Below are 14,446 nucleotides of genomic sequence, written 5' to 3'. Positions count from 1 at the left end.
TTAAAAAAAGAGAGAAATCAAATGATGGAAATTTCAGCAACTGGAAGAGGGGACTGAATCAGACCAGACAAGTAGGCCTCTGAGAGCTCCCCAGGTTGTGCTACATAACTCTTCAGCCCACCTCACACCCCAGCTGTGAGTTCCCTGAAAGCTGAGCCTGGGGCTGTCATGTGCAGTGGCTGAAAGTCAATAAATACATAATGAATGAATAAATGAAAGATACCTGAAACACATGACTTCCCCTTACTTCAGACCAACCCAATGAACGTGCCAGCTGTTCGGGTGACAGGATCTTCTTCCTCCTTTGGCAGAAGATTCCTTCCCATCTCCTCCCTCAGTGAGCTTTGCCAACTTCAAATGGGACTACAATGAAACATGTCTTAGGGAATGACAATGGGCTCCACCGTTATGAAATATGGAATAAAGCTTTCAAAAGCACAAAGAGAATGAAGAACAGGTTTGCCTGTGTGTGGCAGTGAATGTGAGTTACTGCAGACAGTTGAAACCAACACCAAAAATCCAACAGGATTATCAGTTTCTTGAGAAATATTCAACAAAGACTAGTCAAGATCCTTTTGACTTGTGGATGGACTCCTGGTTGCAAACCAAAGCAGTAGAAATAAAAAGGGACTTTACTGATTCATATAACTGAAGATTTCATGGGTATATCAATCTTAAGGAATGGCTGGACGCAGGTAATCAAACAAGATCATTATGGAATTTAGTCTCACATTCCGTCTTGAGACCCTGCATTCTTCCCGGGTGGCTTCATTCCCAAAGTAGCTCTCTGTATATGGAAAGAATCATGACACCTAATAGCCCCAGAAATGGTAGGGACCTAACAGAAGCAGAAGATATTAAGAAGAGGTGGCAAGAATACACAGAAGAACTGTACAAAAAAGATCTTCATGACCAAGATAATCACGATGGTGTGATCACTCACCTAAAGCCAGACATCCTGGAATGTGAAGTCAAGTGGGCCTTAGGAAGCATCACTACGACAAAGCTAGTGGAGGTGATGGAATTCCAGTTGAACTATTTCAAATCCTGAAAGATGATGCTGTGAACGTGCTTCACTCAATATGCCAACAAATTTGGAAAACTCAGCAGTGGCCACAGGACTGGAAAAGGTCAGTTTTCATTCCAATACCAAAGAAAGGCAATGCCAAAGAATGCTCAAACTACCGCACAATTGCACTCATCTCACACGCTAGTAAAGTAATGCTCAAAATTCTCCAAGCCAGGCTTCAGCAATATGTGAACCGTGAACTTCCTGATGTTCAAGCTGGTTTTAGAAAAGGCAGAGGAACCAGAGATCAAATTGCCAACATCTGCTGGATCATGGAAAAAGCAAGAGAGTTCCAGAAAAACATCTATTTCTGCTTTATTGACTATGCCAAAGCCTTTGACTGTGTGGATCACAAAAAACTGTTGAAAAATCTGAAAGAGATGGGAATACCAGACCACCTGACCTGCCTCTTGAGAAACCTGTATGCAGGTCAGGAAGCAACAGTTAGAACTGGACATGGAACAACAGACTGGTTCCAAATAGGAAAAGGAGTACGTCAAGGCTGTATATTGTCACCCTGCTTATTTAACTTATATGCAGAGCACATTATGAGAAATGCTCGGCTGGAGGAAGCATAAGCTGGAATCAAGATTGCCGGGAAAAATATCAATAACCTCAGATATGCAGATGATACCACCCTCATGGGCAGAAAGTGAAGAAGAACTAAAGAGACTCTTGATGAAAGTGAAAGTGGAGAGTGAAAAAGTTGGCTTAAAGCTCAACATTCAGAAAATGAAGATCATGGCATCTGGTCCCATCACTTCATGGCAAATAGATGGGGAAACAGTGAAAACAGTGTCAGACTTTATTTTTCTGGGCTCCAAAATCTCTGCCGATGGTGATTGCAGCCGTGAAATGAAAAGACGCTTACTCCTTGGAAGGAAAGTTATGACCAACCTAGATAGCTTATTAAAAAGCAGACATATTACTTTGCCAACGAAGGTCTGTCTAGTCAAGGCTATGGTTTTTCCAGTGGTCATGTATGGATGTAAGAGTTGGACTATAAAGAAAGCTAAGTGCCAAAGAACTGATGCTTTGAACTGTGTTGTTGGAGAAGAGTCTTGAGGGTCCCTTGGACTGCAAGGAGATCCAACCAGTCCATCCTAAAGGAGATCAGTCCTGGGTGTTCATTGGAACGATTGATGTTGAAGCTGAAACTCCAATCCTTTGGCCACTTGATGCAAAGAGCTGACTCATTTGAAAAGATCCTGATGCTGGCGACAGAGGATGAGATGGTTGGATGGCATCACCGACTCGATGGACATGGGTTTGGGTGAACTCCAGGAGTTGGTGATGGACAGGGAGGCCTGGTGTGCTACAGTTCATGAGGTCGCAAAGAGTTGGACATGACTCAGCTACTGAACTGAACTGAACTGAACATCTCCAGAATTCTATGTTGTCCTTAGTACTCTTTAAAAAATATATTAACAAAAAACAAATGAAACCCCAAAATGCATAGCACAATCTAAGGTGAACATTCTTGTCACCACCATTGGATCAAGAAATAGAATCTTGCCATCTACTTCAAAAGCCCCATACATGGGCCCCTTTCTAATCACAACCCTCCCCAGATCCTGATTTTTTAATGACCATCCAAATGTATATCCCTAAACTGAACTTTAGTCTTGCCCATTCCAAGTTGATATATCCCTAAATCTCTTTCAACTCTTATCTCTCCCTCTACCCCTTTACCCAATCTGTTGAAGAATGCTTTTGACTTGCACAAATGCCCAGTCTGAATTTTACTGATTGCATATTCTCGATGCAGTTTGACATGTTTCTCTGCCCCCTAAATTTCCTGCAAATATGTAGCTGCATTCAGAGACTGGATTAGACTCAGGTTTGATCCCTTTTGGCAAGACTAAAAGCAATGTTTGGCAAGACTGCAGGAAGCACACCATGCCTTTTTAAGATTTTAATGTCTACTGATGTCTAATATCCATATCTACTAATTCACCAAGGGTTCCTGAATGATGATGTTCTAATTAAAGGATTAACAAACAATGGCCTGTAGACTAAATCTGTCAAACTTCCCCTGTTTTTATAAATAAAATATTATTGTCAGGAAGTGACAGTTAGTCCTGAAATGCCAAATCCCGTCTCTTTGTATGCACCAGGCCTCCAGTCCCCTCTGAGGTCCTGGAATCTGCCTGGGACCAGATTAGGGTACAGTTTCCCAAAAGTCACAGACTTTTGAATATATAGACTTTCATCCTTCTCCTTGAGATAGCAAGGACTCTCCTTTCACTCTCCTTGCTTCCAGCTATCCCACCCTGGAACACTTAACCTCTCTCCGTAGCTTCAGAATAATCCCCTCTAAGACGCTCAATCTTTTGGAAACCAAACCTCAGACAGCAGGCTGCCTTAGGTAACTTCTTCTACCTTCTGAGGTGGGAAACCCGAAGTCTGTCCACCCGCTTAGCACAAGGAGGGAAAATCCCAAGAATAAACAACAACAGCAACAAAAGACTGTCGTTCTTTCTAATCCTCCCACAACAGCAGAAGCAAAATACAGCATCTCAATAAATTTTCCTGCCACAACTTCTCTGCTCCCATATACAAAAGAAAGGGTTATCTTGACTTCTCTGGTAGTTCAGTGGATAAGAATCTGCCACAATGACAGATTGGTCCATGACTGGGAAGAGTCCACACACTGCTGAGCAACTAAGGCGGTGTACCACAACTGCTGAGCCCACACCCTAAAGCCCATAAGCTGCAACTACTGAAGCCCATGCGCCTAGAGCTTGTGCTCTGCAACAAGGGAAGCCACTGCAGTGGGAAGACTGCACGTCATGATGAAGAGCAGCCCCTGCTCACTGCAACTAGAGAAAGCCCGCGTAGTGACGGGGACCCAGCCCAACCAAAAAGCAATCAATTAATTAATTTAAAAAATAAAAAAGAAAGGGTTATCTGGTTATTCCACATCTTTATGAATCCCCTTTTCTTGCAAATAATGGAAAACTCACTCAAATTCATTGAAGGAAAATAGGGAGTCTATTAAAAGGACCCAAGGGCAGGAGTAGCATGTCCTCACTCATGAGGAATGAGAGCCAGGACCAGGAGAGCTGCCTCTAAGCATCATCAGCCCTCACTGATTGTACCCCTATTGTGCCTCTTGTTTTGCATCTGCTCTATTCTCCTTCCTTTGCAAACCACCTCTCCTTGTTTCTTGTCCCCATGACAGAAAGCACCCATCCTGTGGCTCCCAGTTTCTGTCTTCTCAATACAAGAGCCCAGCAGATATTCACTGGTATCTCTCAAAGGTCAAAGTTACTAGATGAACAAATCTGCTGGCTCCACCTCTGGAGTTTGCAGACATTCCTTCCACTCATGTCCTATTGGCCAAAACTTATTCAAATGACCACACCTAGCTATCAGGGAAGCTAGATTATGTGGTCTCTAACTAGATGATCATAGGCTCGGTGGGATCTATTACTAAAAGGAAAAGGATGGGGGGTGGAGTGGGGAGGATAGCTCCTAGAGATAGTTAGCTGCCTTTCCATACAGTTCATATCAAATATTTAGTTGTTTAAGACAAAGATGGATATGGCACTTCTTGAAGATAAGGCCAATGAAATGGGATAGATCTCACTCATGCAGGGAGCTATAACGAAAGAGAAAGTGACACCAACAGGAAATATTGCGTGATCTCTCTTATACATGGAATTGTGGAAGAGGAATGTCATGTGCCATTTCAGTAAACAAAGGATGTTGCAATCATGAAGCCATCAGGCACTGCAGTCACCCCTGCTGGTGTACCCTGAGGAAAGTTCAGGATGGAGAAAAACAGGGTACTGGTCCTGGATAGTTAAGGTACATGTCAAAGGAATCATTTCAATAAGCCCAAACTCTTGCATCTTCTATTTCTTTGCACTGATCACTGAGGAAGGCTTTCTTACCTCTCCTTGCTATTCTTTGGAACTCTGCATTCAAATGGGTATATCTTTCCTTTTCTCCTTTGCCTTTAGCTTCTCTTCTCAGCTATTTGTAAGGCCTCCTCAGACAGCCATTTTGCCTTTATGCATTCCTTTTTCTTGGGGATGATCTTGATCACTGCCTCCTATACAATGTCATGAACCTCTGTCCATAGTTCTTCAGGTACTTTGTCTATCAGATCTTATCCCTTGAATTTATTTGTCACTTCTACTGTATAATCGCAAGGGATTTGATTTAGGTCATACCTGGATAGTCTAATGGTTTTCCTACTTTCTTCAATTTAAGTCTGAATTTCACAATAAGGAGTTCATGATCTGAGCCACAGTCAGCTCCAGGTCTTGTTTTTACTGACTGTATAAAGCTTCTCCATATTTGGCTGCAAAGAATATAATCAACCTGATTTTGGTATTGACCATCTGGATCTGGTGATATCCATGTGTAGAGTTTTCTAAATCTTCTCTTGTCTTGTGTTGTTCTCTTGTGTATTGTCTCTTGTGTGGTGTTCTGCTTTATTGACTATGCCAAAGCCTTTGACTGCGTTGATCACAACAAACTATGGAGAATTCTTCAAGAGATGGGAATTCCAGACCACCTTATCTGCCTCCTGAGAAATCTGTACAGGTCAAGAAGCAACAGTTAGAACCTGACATGTAACAACAAACTAGTTCCAAATTGGGAAAGGAGTACATCAAGGCTGTATAGTGTCACTCTGTATATTTAAATTAAATGCAGAGTACATCATGCAAAATGCCGGGCTGGATGAAGTACAAGCTGGAATCAAGATTGCTGGAAGAAATATCAATAACCTCACATATGATGACACCACACTTGTGGCAGAAAGAGCCTCTTGATAAAAGTAAAAGAGGAGAGTGAAAAAGTTGGCTTAAAACTCAACATTCAGAAAACTAAGATCATAGCATCCAGTCCCATTACTCCATGGTAAATAGATGGGGAAACAACAGAGACAGTGACAGAATTTATTTTCTTGGGCTCCAAAATCACTGGAGATGGTGACTGCAGCCATGAAATAAAAAGTTGCTCGCTCCTTGGAAGAAAAGTTATGACCAACCTAGAAATTGTATTAGAAAGTAGAGACATTACTTTGCTGACAAAGGTCCATCTAGTTAAAACTATGGTTTTTCCAGTAATCATGTATGGATATGAGAGTTGGCTTATAAAAAAACATTGCTTTTAGTCTTGCCAAAAGGGATCAAACCTGAGTCTAATCCAGTCTCTGAATGCAGCTACATATTTGCAGGAAATTTAGGGGGCAGAGAAACATGTCAAACTACATCGAGAATATGCAGTCAGTAAAATTCAGACTGGGCATTTGTGCAAGTCAAAAGCATTCTTCAACAGATTGGGTAAAGGGGTAGAGGGAGAGATAAGAGTTGAAAGAGATTTAGGGATATATCAACTTGGAATGGGCAAGACTAAAGTTCAGTTTAGGGATATACATTTGGATGGTCATTAAAAAATCAGGATCTGGGGAGGGTTGTGATTAGAAAGGGGCCCATGTATGGGGCTTTTGAAGTAGATGGCAAGATTCTATTTCTTGATCCAATGGTGGTGATAAGAATGTTCATCTTAGATTGTGCTATGCATTTTGGAGTGGGTTGCCATTTATGGATGGAGGATAGCTCCTGTTTTTGCATGTCCAACACCTCATGTTTGCTAAAGGAACTGCCCCTCCCCCTGGTTGTATGGCGATCACACTGTTTCTCCCAATCCCTTCTTTTAGGAGTGGGCAAGTGACACCAATCCAGACAGTCATGATACCTATTTCCCCTTCCCACAATTATTTGTCCAGGGGAAAGGCATGTGACCCATGGAAGGCCAATCAGAGACTTAGAATGACATTTGGTACATGGATACTTTGTCTTCCTCTCTGATCAAGGGCTGTTAAGGACCACAGAAGTTCACTTTGCTGTTAGCAATTCTTCCCACAACTTAGAGAGAGCTCCCTTGATATTGAAGCCACACAGAAGAGCAGAGCTGGGGCATGGAGAGACACAGGACCCTAACAACAACACTTGAGCACATGAATCTAGCTATATTCCTTTTAAAATATATACTTACTTTTATTTATTTATTTAACTGTGCCAGATCTTAGTTGCATCATGCAAACTCTTAGTTGCAGCATATGGGATCTAGTACACAATGAGGGATTGAACCCGGACCCCTGCATTAGGAGCATAAAGTCTTAGCAACTAGGCCACCAGGGAAGTTCCTGGATCTACCTATATTCCAAAAGCCAGGACCCTTCCCTGTTACTGAACCAACAGATTTCCTTTTTTTGGTTTGCTTTTTGCCTAAGCTACTTTGAGGTTATATCAATAACCTCAGATATGCAGATGACAGCACCCTTATGGCAGAAAGTGAAGAAGAACTAAAGAGACTCTTGATGAAAGTGAAAGAGGAGAGTGAAAAAGTTGGCTTAAAGCTCAACATTCAGAAAACAAAGATCATGGCATCCGGTCCCATCACTTCATGGGAAATAGATGGGAAAACAGTGGAAACAGTGGCTGACTTTATTTTTGGGGGCTCCAAAATCACTGCAGATGGTGATTGCAGCCATGAAATGAAAAGACACTTACTCTTTGGAAGGAAAGTTATGACCAACCTAGATAGCATATTGAAAAGCAGAGACATTACTTTGCCAACAAAGGTCCGTCTAGTCAAGGCTGTGATTTTTCCAGTGGTCATGTGTGGATGTGAGAGTTGGACTATAAAGAAAGCTGAGCACTGAAGAATTGATGCTTTTGAACTGTGGTGTTGGAGAAGACTCTTGAGAGTCCCTTGAACTACAAGGAGATCCAACCAGCCCATCCTAAAGGAAATCAGTCCTGGGTGTTCATTGGAAGGACTGATGTTGAAGCTGAAACTCCAATCCTTTGACCACCTGATGCGAAGAGCTGACTCATTTGAAAAGACCCTAATGTTGGGAAAGATTGAAGGCAGGAGGAGAAAGGGACAAGAGGATGAGATAGTTGGATGGCATCACTGACTCGATGGACATGAGTTTGGGTAAACTCCAGGAGTCGGTGATGGACAGGGAGGCCTGGCGTGCTGGATTCATGGGGTCGCAAAGAGTCAGACATGACTGAGCAACTGAACTGAACTGAACTTCGAGTTGGGCTTTGGTTACTTCCAACCAAGTTTCTTGGCCAACACAATGTATATATGAAAAAAAAAGACTAGAAGGAAATGCACTAAAGAATTGTTGTGTTTGGCTAAAGGAATTTTACCCAATAAATAAAGAGTTTTCCTTTACACTTTTGATTCTGTTTGTAATGTTATATTATTTTTTAAATTTCAAAAAAAAATATTTAAGGGAAAAAAAAGCATTTTGGGGGGGGGGCCCACTGCAGCTACAAATGATCATATTTCATGGTCCACATATATGTAGATTAGGAGTCAAAAACATTTTTAGGAAATTTGCCCAAGGTCACACAGCTGAGGGGCTGAGATGCAAATTCAGATCCTCCAAAGCCAATGCTACAAATCAATCTTCTTCCCCATTCAAAGAGAAAATTTCATGGGCATAAGGATACAGAAAATGTATAATCATCCAACTGTGTTTGGTAACACTCTTGTAATAGCTGACACTTTAGAAAATTAATTTCTTCTGTATAGTATTCATTTCAGTTTTAGCATATGTATTATAATTATTTCCTATTATTGCATAACAAATTATCACAAATTTAATGGCTTGAAACAATGCATTTATTTACAGAGAAAGACAAATAAAGTATGTTAGCATTTATACATGGATCTGAAAACTGAACCAGGAAATTCCCTGGTGATCCAGTGGTTAGGGTTCCATGCTTCCACTGCAGGGGGCATCAGTTCAGTCCCTGGCTGGGGCACTAAGATCCCACATGCCCTGTGGCACAGTCAAAAATAAAAATAAAACAGACTGGTGGATACAACAAAAAAGAAACAGACTCACAGACATAGAAAACAAACTAGTGGTTACCAGTGGAAAGAGGGAAGTGGGGAGGGGCAAGATTGAGGCAGTGGATTAAGAGTTATAAACTATTATATATAAAATAAACCACAAGGATATATTGTACAGCACAGAGAATATGGCCAATATTTTATAACTATAAATGCAGTATTATTTTTACAAATTGTGAATCACTATATTGTACACCTGAAACTTAATAGCATTATAAATCAACTATACCTCAATAAGAAAATAAAAAACTCCCACACTTATTTTCTCATAATTCTGGAGGTCAGAAGTCTGAAATGGGTCTCTCTGGGCTAAAATCAAAATGTTGGCAGGACTGTTCCTTCTGAAGTCTCTGGAAAAGAATCTTTCTCTTGCCTTTTCTAATTTCTAGAGGTCACCTGAATTTCTTAGCTCATGGTGACTTTCCTCCCTTTTCAAAGCCAGCAATCTAACATACTATAATATTTCTCTGACCATGATATTCCTACCTCCCTTTTTAAAAGAACTTTGTGAATACTTTGAACCCACTTGGATTATTTAGGATACTCTCCCCATTTCAAAATCCTTAATTTACATTTGCATTTGCAAAGTCCCTTTTGCCATGTAAGATAACACATGCCCAGGTTCCAGGAGTTAGGATGTGGAGATCTTTAGGGATCATTATTCTGCCTACCACAATTTATATAACTACAAAATTTACTTGGAACATGTACCAAAAAAATTACCCACAATTCTCTGTTATCCTAACACAATCACTAATGATATCTTTCTGCAACTCTTTCCAATCTATTTTTATTTTTAAATATTTATTTATCTTAATTGGAGGATAATTACTTTACAATATTGTGATGGTATCTGCCATACATCAGTATGAATCGGCTATAGGTATACATGTGTCCCCTCCATCCTAAACGCCCCTCCCACACCCCTTCCCACCCTACCCCTTCAGGTTGTCACAGATTCAGTCTATTTTTCTATCTGGGCTTTCCATAATTAGAGTTATACCATGCTGTGTCTGACTTTTTCACCTGATGTATACACCACAAGCCTTTTCCTGAGCTGCAGCAAGGTCTTTGTGATACCCATCAGCAATGGCTGCAAACATTCCACAGAATGGATATGCTGTTGTTTACTTAACCGGTGCCCTATTGTTAGATGTTTAGGTTGACATTTAGGATGCTTCCATCTTTTCACTCTTACACACAATGAGGAGATGAACATATGCATACAGATCTTTCTAAATTTATGAATTCTTTCAGATAGACTCTCAGAGATGGAATTACCAAGCCTAGGGAAATACACAGTTTGACACCAACAAATTGAAACCAATGTCTTTTCTTTTGATTTTAGTATTTCTGGTTTTGGTTTATTAGCATCTTAGAAGAATATAATTGTCCAATATATTGAAGTCTAATTACGTTGGACTGTTTTGATGTGGTTTAACTATTATGAGAGTCATTTCTGAATGTTGAAGGGGAGTTGAATAGTCTGTTCCTGAAATGGCACTATGTAATTTCCACTTTGGAGAATACTCAATTCTAAGTTGAGATTCCTAGTAGAATAAACTTAATTTTCCCACAACTCCAGTGCCTATTAAAATTTTTGGTGTGGTTTTCTTTTCAAAAACTCCTAATTGTTTTTGGAAATTTGGATGTAAGGGTAGCACATTATAGATTATTGGCACATAAAATTGTTTCTAAAGTAACTGCCTACGTATTTGTTTAAAAATACTAAAAAAAGGTAGGGATTCATAGGTGACTCAGCAGTAAAGAATCCACCTGCCAATAAAGGAGACACGGATTTGATCATCCCTAGGTCGGGAAGATCCCCCGGAGAAGGAAATGGCAACCTATTCCAGTATTCTTGCCTGGAAATCCCATGGACAGAGGAGCCTGGCGGACTACTGTCCATGGGGTCACAAGAGTCCGACATGACTGGGCACAGCACAGCAGCCCAGTAAAACCAAGTTTCTCTGCTGAGTTTATGATTAATGCATCCATCTAAAACTTTATTTCCTTTCTTGTCGTGCTCTATTCCTCTTAAGATTGAGGAGTTATCACAGAAAAGTGGGGACTGAAACTGAGCAGTACCCTGCAGGAACCTCCGGGTACAAACACCCCTCTGGGTCCCCTGATTTTTGTTTGTAGGGGAGAGACAAAGAAAAAAGTGTTAATATTCTAGGCCTTCCCCAAGTTCCAAAGAGCAGGCTCTAGCAGTTAACAGGATGGCAGAATTACAGGATGACTAGTTGCTCTTGAAGGAACACAGATAACAATCTGATGCCTATTTCTTCTACAGAAACTAAGACCCCCACCCAGGTGGAGGATGGTGACTATAAGCTGATCACAAGCACACAGACTCCAGACTGATTGGAACCAGAAGGTTGAGATTCCCAAGACATCACCCTGTCATCTTATCCCCAACCAATCAAAAGAAAGTCACACACATTCTGCAGCCCTTGCCCCAAATTTTACCTGTAAAAATTCTTCCCCTGAAATGATTGGAGAGGTCCAGTCTTTTCAGCATGAGCTGCCTGTTCTCCTTGCATTAGACCTTCCTCTGCTCCAAACTCCAACATTTCAGATTGTTTGGCCTCAGTGTACACTGGGCTCATGAACTTGGATTGGACAACAAAAATACATTCCCAAAGGTTACAGTGATTTCAGAGCCACCAATGGTGAAGGCAAAGACTCATTTCACTGCAGCCCATCAATTGCTGTCGCTCCAGGAACTTGAATTCCAAACTGCTGACAAATGTCATTTGACGTAATCTCTGTATCCTGTTTGCCCTCTGGGGAAATTTGCTCCTAGTTACCACATTTGAAATAAACTGCAAGTGTCATGATTTCTCAGGTACGTTTTTATTGGTCATAACCAAATCAGCTTGTCAACTAATTCAACTCTTTCGTCCAAAGACACATGAAGTTAGAAACCATCTTCTCAGTAACAAAATTTTTTAACAGTTTGATAGGAGAGAGAGCACCAACCTGCAATACAGCAGCCGTGGAGCACATTTGGAACATGTTAACATTCTTCTTTATCTCTTTTAGCTGTGCCTGGCTGAACCCACCTGGGGGGCTTCAAGCTGCCTACCCTCCTGAACCCTCCAGGACAGAGGGGCTTGACCTCCCAGTCCCTGAGAAGCAAGCCATCTCAGGCAGCTGGGACAACACGGAGAATGAAAGTCAGCTCGGTACCTAGGCTTGTGGCAGCCTCTGCTCCCGAGTTAAAGCTTTTTCTGAAAATGATAATAACATGATGCTATTATCATATAAATGATCAAATAACACGAACGCCAAAATCTTGGCTTTCTCTGCCCACCAAAGTTGAATGAAAAATACAGAGACAGAGTTTGGAGGAAATAGAAAGGTGGCTTTAATTCTCAGTCAGCGGAGAGGGGAACTCAGTAGGCTTATGCCTCAAGAACTGTGCCCTGTCCACCCATGAGGTGTCTAGGGGCTTCTATAAGATGAGGAACAAAGATGTTAGGATCTTGATTTCTTCCTCTTGCATTGTTTCAAAGACTGGCATTATTTCATAGGCTGGTGTCAGTAACTCAGGATTTGAGTCTGGCAGTTCGGTGGCTCCGTGGCCTTCTTTCCGATATGTAACTACAAAGGGAAGGGTGTTGTAAGGGTAAACACCAGACACAGGATGTATTCAGCATAGAGTCAAAAGAAAATAGATGTGAAGTGTAGCTCCTGCAGAGTTAGGGGGTGGAAAAGCAAGCTTAGGTACAGACATGCAGAGTTAGGAGCAGTTAAAGTGAAAAAAAAAAAAAAAACTAGGAATGTTCAGGCCTGCTCATAGTTCTCTTTATCTTCTTTGTTCTCATGAAAGGGAAAGAAAAAAACCTCATTTCTCTCTCTCTCTCTTTTTTTTCCTTTTCACTGCAGTAATGACAGTGATACTAACAACAGTAATCAACATCCCCCTTGCAAGTGCTAAGGTTCAGGCAGTGTACTAAGTACCATATATGCATCATCTCATTTCTCCTTACAAGAACCCTAAAAGCCATCTGCTATCACAACCTTTTTAAAGATAAAGAAATTGAGGCTCAGAGAACTTAAGGAACTTGTCCCAGGTCACACAACTAAAAATTGACAAAGCCAGGGTGTGGAGCCAGATTTTGTTAGACTCCAGAGAAAGATTATTGACTCCCCTATTAGGTGGTGGTGGTGTTCAGTCACTCAGTCGTGTCTGACTCTTTGCGACCCCGTGACTGCAGCATGTTAGGTGGTGTTACATGCTGAAAATATCCACAACACATTGTCTTAGTGTGTTATTCATCAGAACGCACTAGGGAAAAGCCGCCTGGTGCCTTTCTGTAATCAAAGAAAAGGGAGTGCCCACTGAACAACAGCAGGGCCTTGGGAGAGAACCACAGAGATGAGGAGGCATTTGTACCTTGCTCACAAATTCTTTTACTGTCTGACCTTTCTCATCTGGAAAATAACACAAGGAGATGGATGTGTACTTGGGTTCAGGGTCCTGGTTTGTCTCCCAGCACAGAGGACCACCTCCTGAACTTCTGGACTCTGTCACGTCTTGGCATTCCTCCAGCATTCCCCTAGCTTGAGTGAGGCCTGGACTGGGGGGCCCTGGGCCCTAGGCCAGACAGACGCTCAGAGGGAAGGCCTTGGCTGATGGCTCTGAGTGCAGGTCTCTGAGCCCAGACACACACACCCCAGCACAGATCTGGGGTAGGCAGAGGCAGATGTTAACCTCTTCTGCCTCCAGGGCCCTCAGGCCCATCTTCAGGTTCTAAAGTCCATCTCAGATAGCAGATTGTGACTTCCATCCTTTGGGCTTCCCTGGTGGCTCAGAGGTTAAAGCGTCTGCCTGCAGTGTGAGAGACCGGGGTTCGATCCCTGGGTCGGGAAGATCCCCTGGAGAAGGAAATGGCAACCCACTCCAGTATTCTTGCCTGGAGAATCCCATCCTTTCTAATCACACCCTCCGTCCTTATGGCTGCTGCTGCTGCTGCTGCTAAGTCACTTCAGTCGTATCCGACTCTGTGCGACCCCATAGACGGCAGCCCACCAGGCTCCCCCGTCCCTGGGATTCTCTAGGCAAGAACACTGGAGTGGGTTGCCATTTCCTTCTCCAATGCATGAAAGTGAAAAGTGAAAGTGAAGTCGCTCAGTCTTGTCCAACTCCTAGCGACCCCATGGACTGCAGCCTACCAGCCCCTCCGTCCATGGGATTTTCCAGGCAAGAGTACTGGAGTGGGTTGCCATTATGGCTGCTTTCTCTGTTAATTCTTCTGCAGCACCTGCTCTGTCCTTCAGTCATAGAGAGTGCTCTCACTGCTGTTGTTGGCAGTATTAGTAGCGATGGCAGCAGTAGCAGTAATACCAGTGATGTTGGATGGAATAATAACTGCTGTGGGACTTCCCTGGTGGTCCAGTGGTTGGCCTTCCATTGCAGGGGTCATGGGTTCGACCCCTGGTCAGGATACTAAGATCCCACATGCTGTGGGG

The 14,446-nt window shown here is 42.2% G+C and overlaps 1 protein-coding gene across 2 annotated transcripts in view; it reads right to left on the bottom strand.

Moving 5' to 3' along the window:
- HERC1 (HECT and RLD domain containing E3 ubiquitin protein ligase family member 1) overlaps positions 1-11,729 on the bottom strand; it is a 231,896-nt gene extending 220,167 nt beyond the window's left edge. For both annotated transcript variants that reach the window (XM_059890543.1, XM_059890540.1), the window contains exon 1: positions 11,438-11,729. The gene's annotated coding sequence lies outside the window, so the exon portion shown is untranslated. The remainder of the gene's footprint in view (positions 1-11,437) is intronic.
- Positions 11,730-14,446: the final 2,717 nt, after the last annotated feature.

This window comes from Bos taurus, chromosome 10, assembly GCF_002263795.3.
Source record: "Bos taurus isolate L1 Dominette 01449 registration number 42190680 breed Hereford chromosome 10, ARS-UCD2.0, whole genome shotgun sequence".
In the NCBI taxonomy this organism is placed as follows: domain Eukaryota; kingdom Metazoa; phylum Chordata; class Mammalia; order Artiodactyla; family Bovidae; genus Bos; species Bos taurus.
This window is presented reverse-complemented; position numbering and strand designations above follow the sequence as displayed.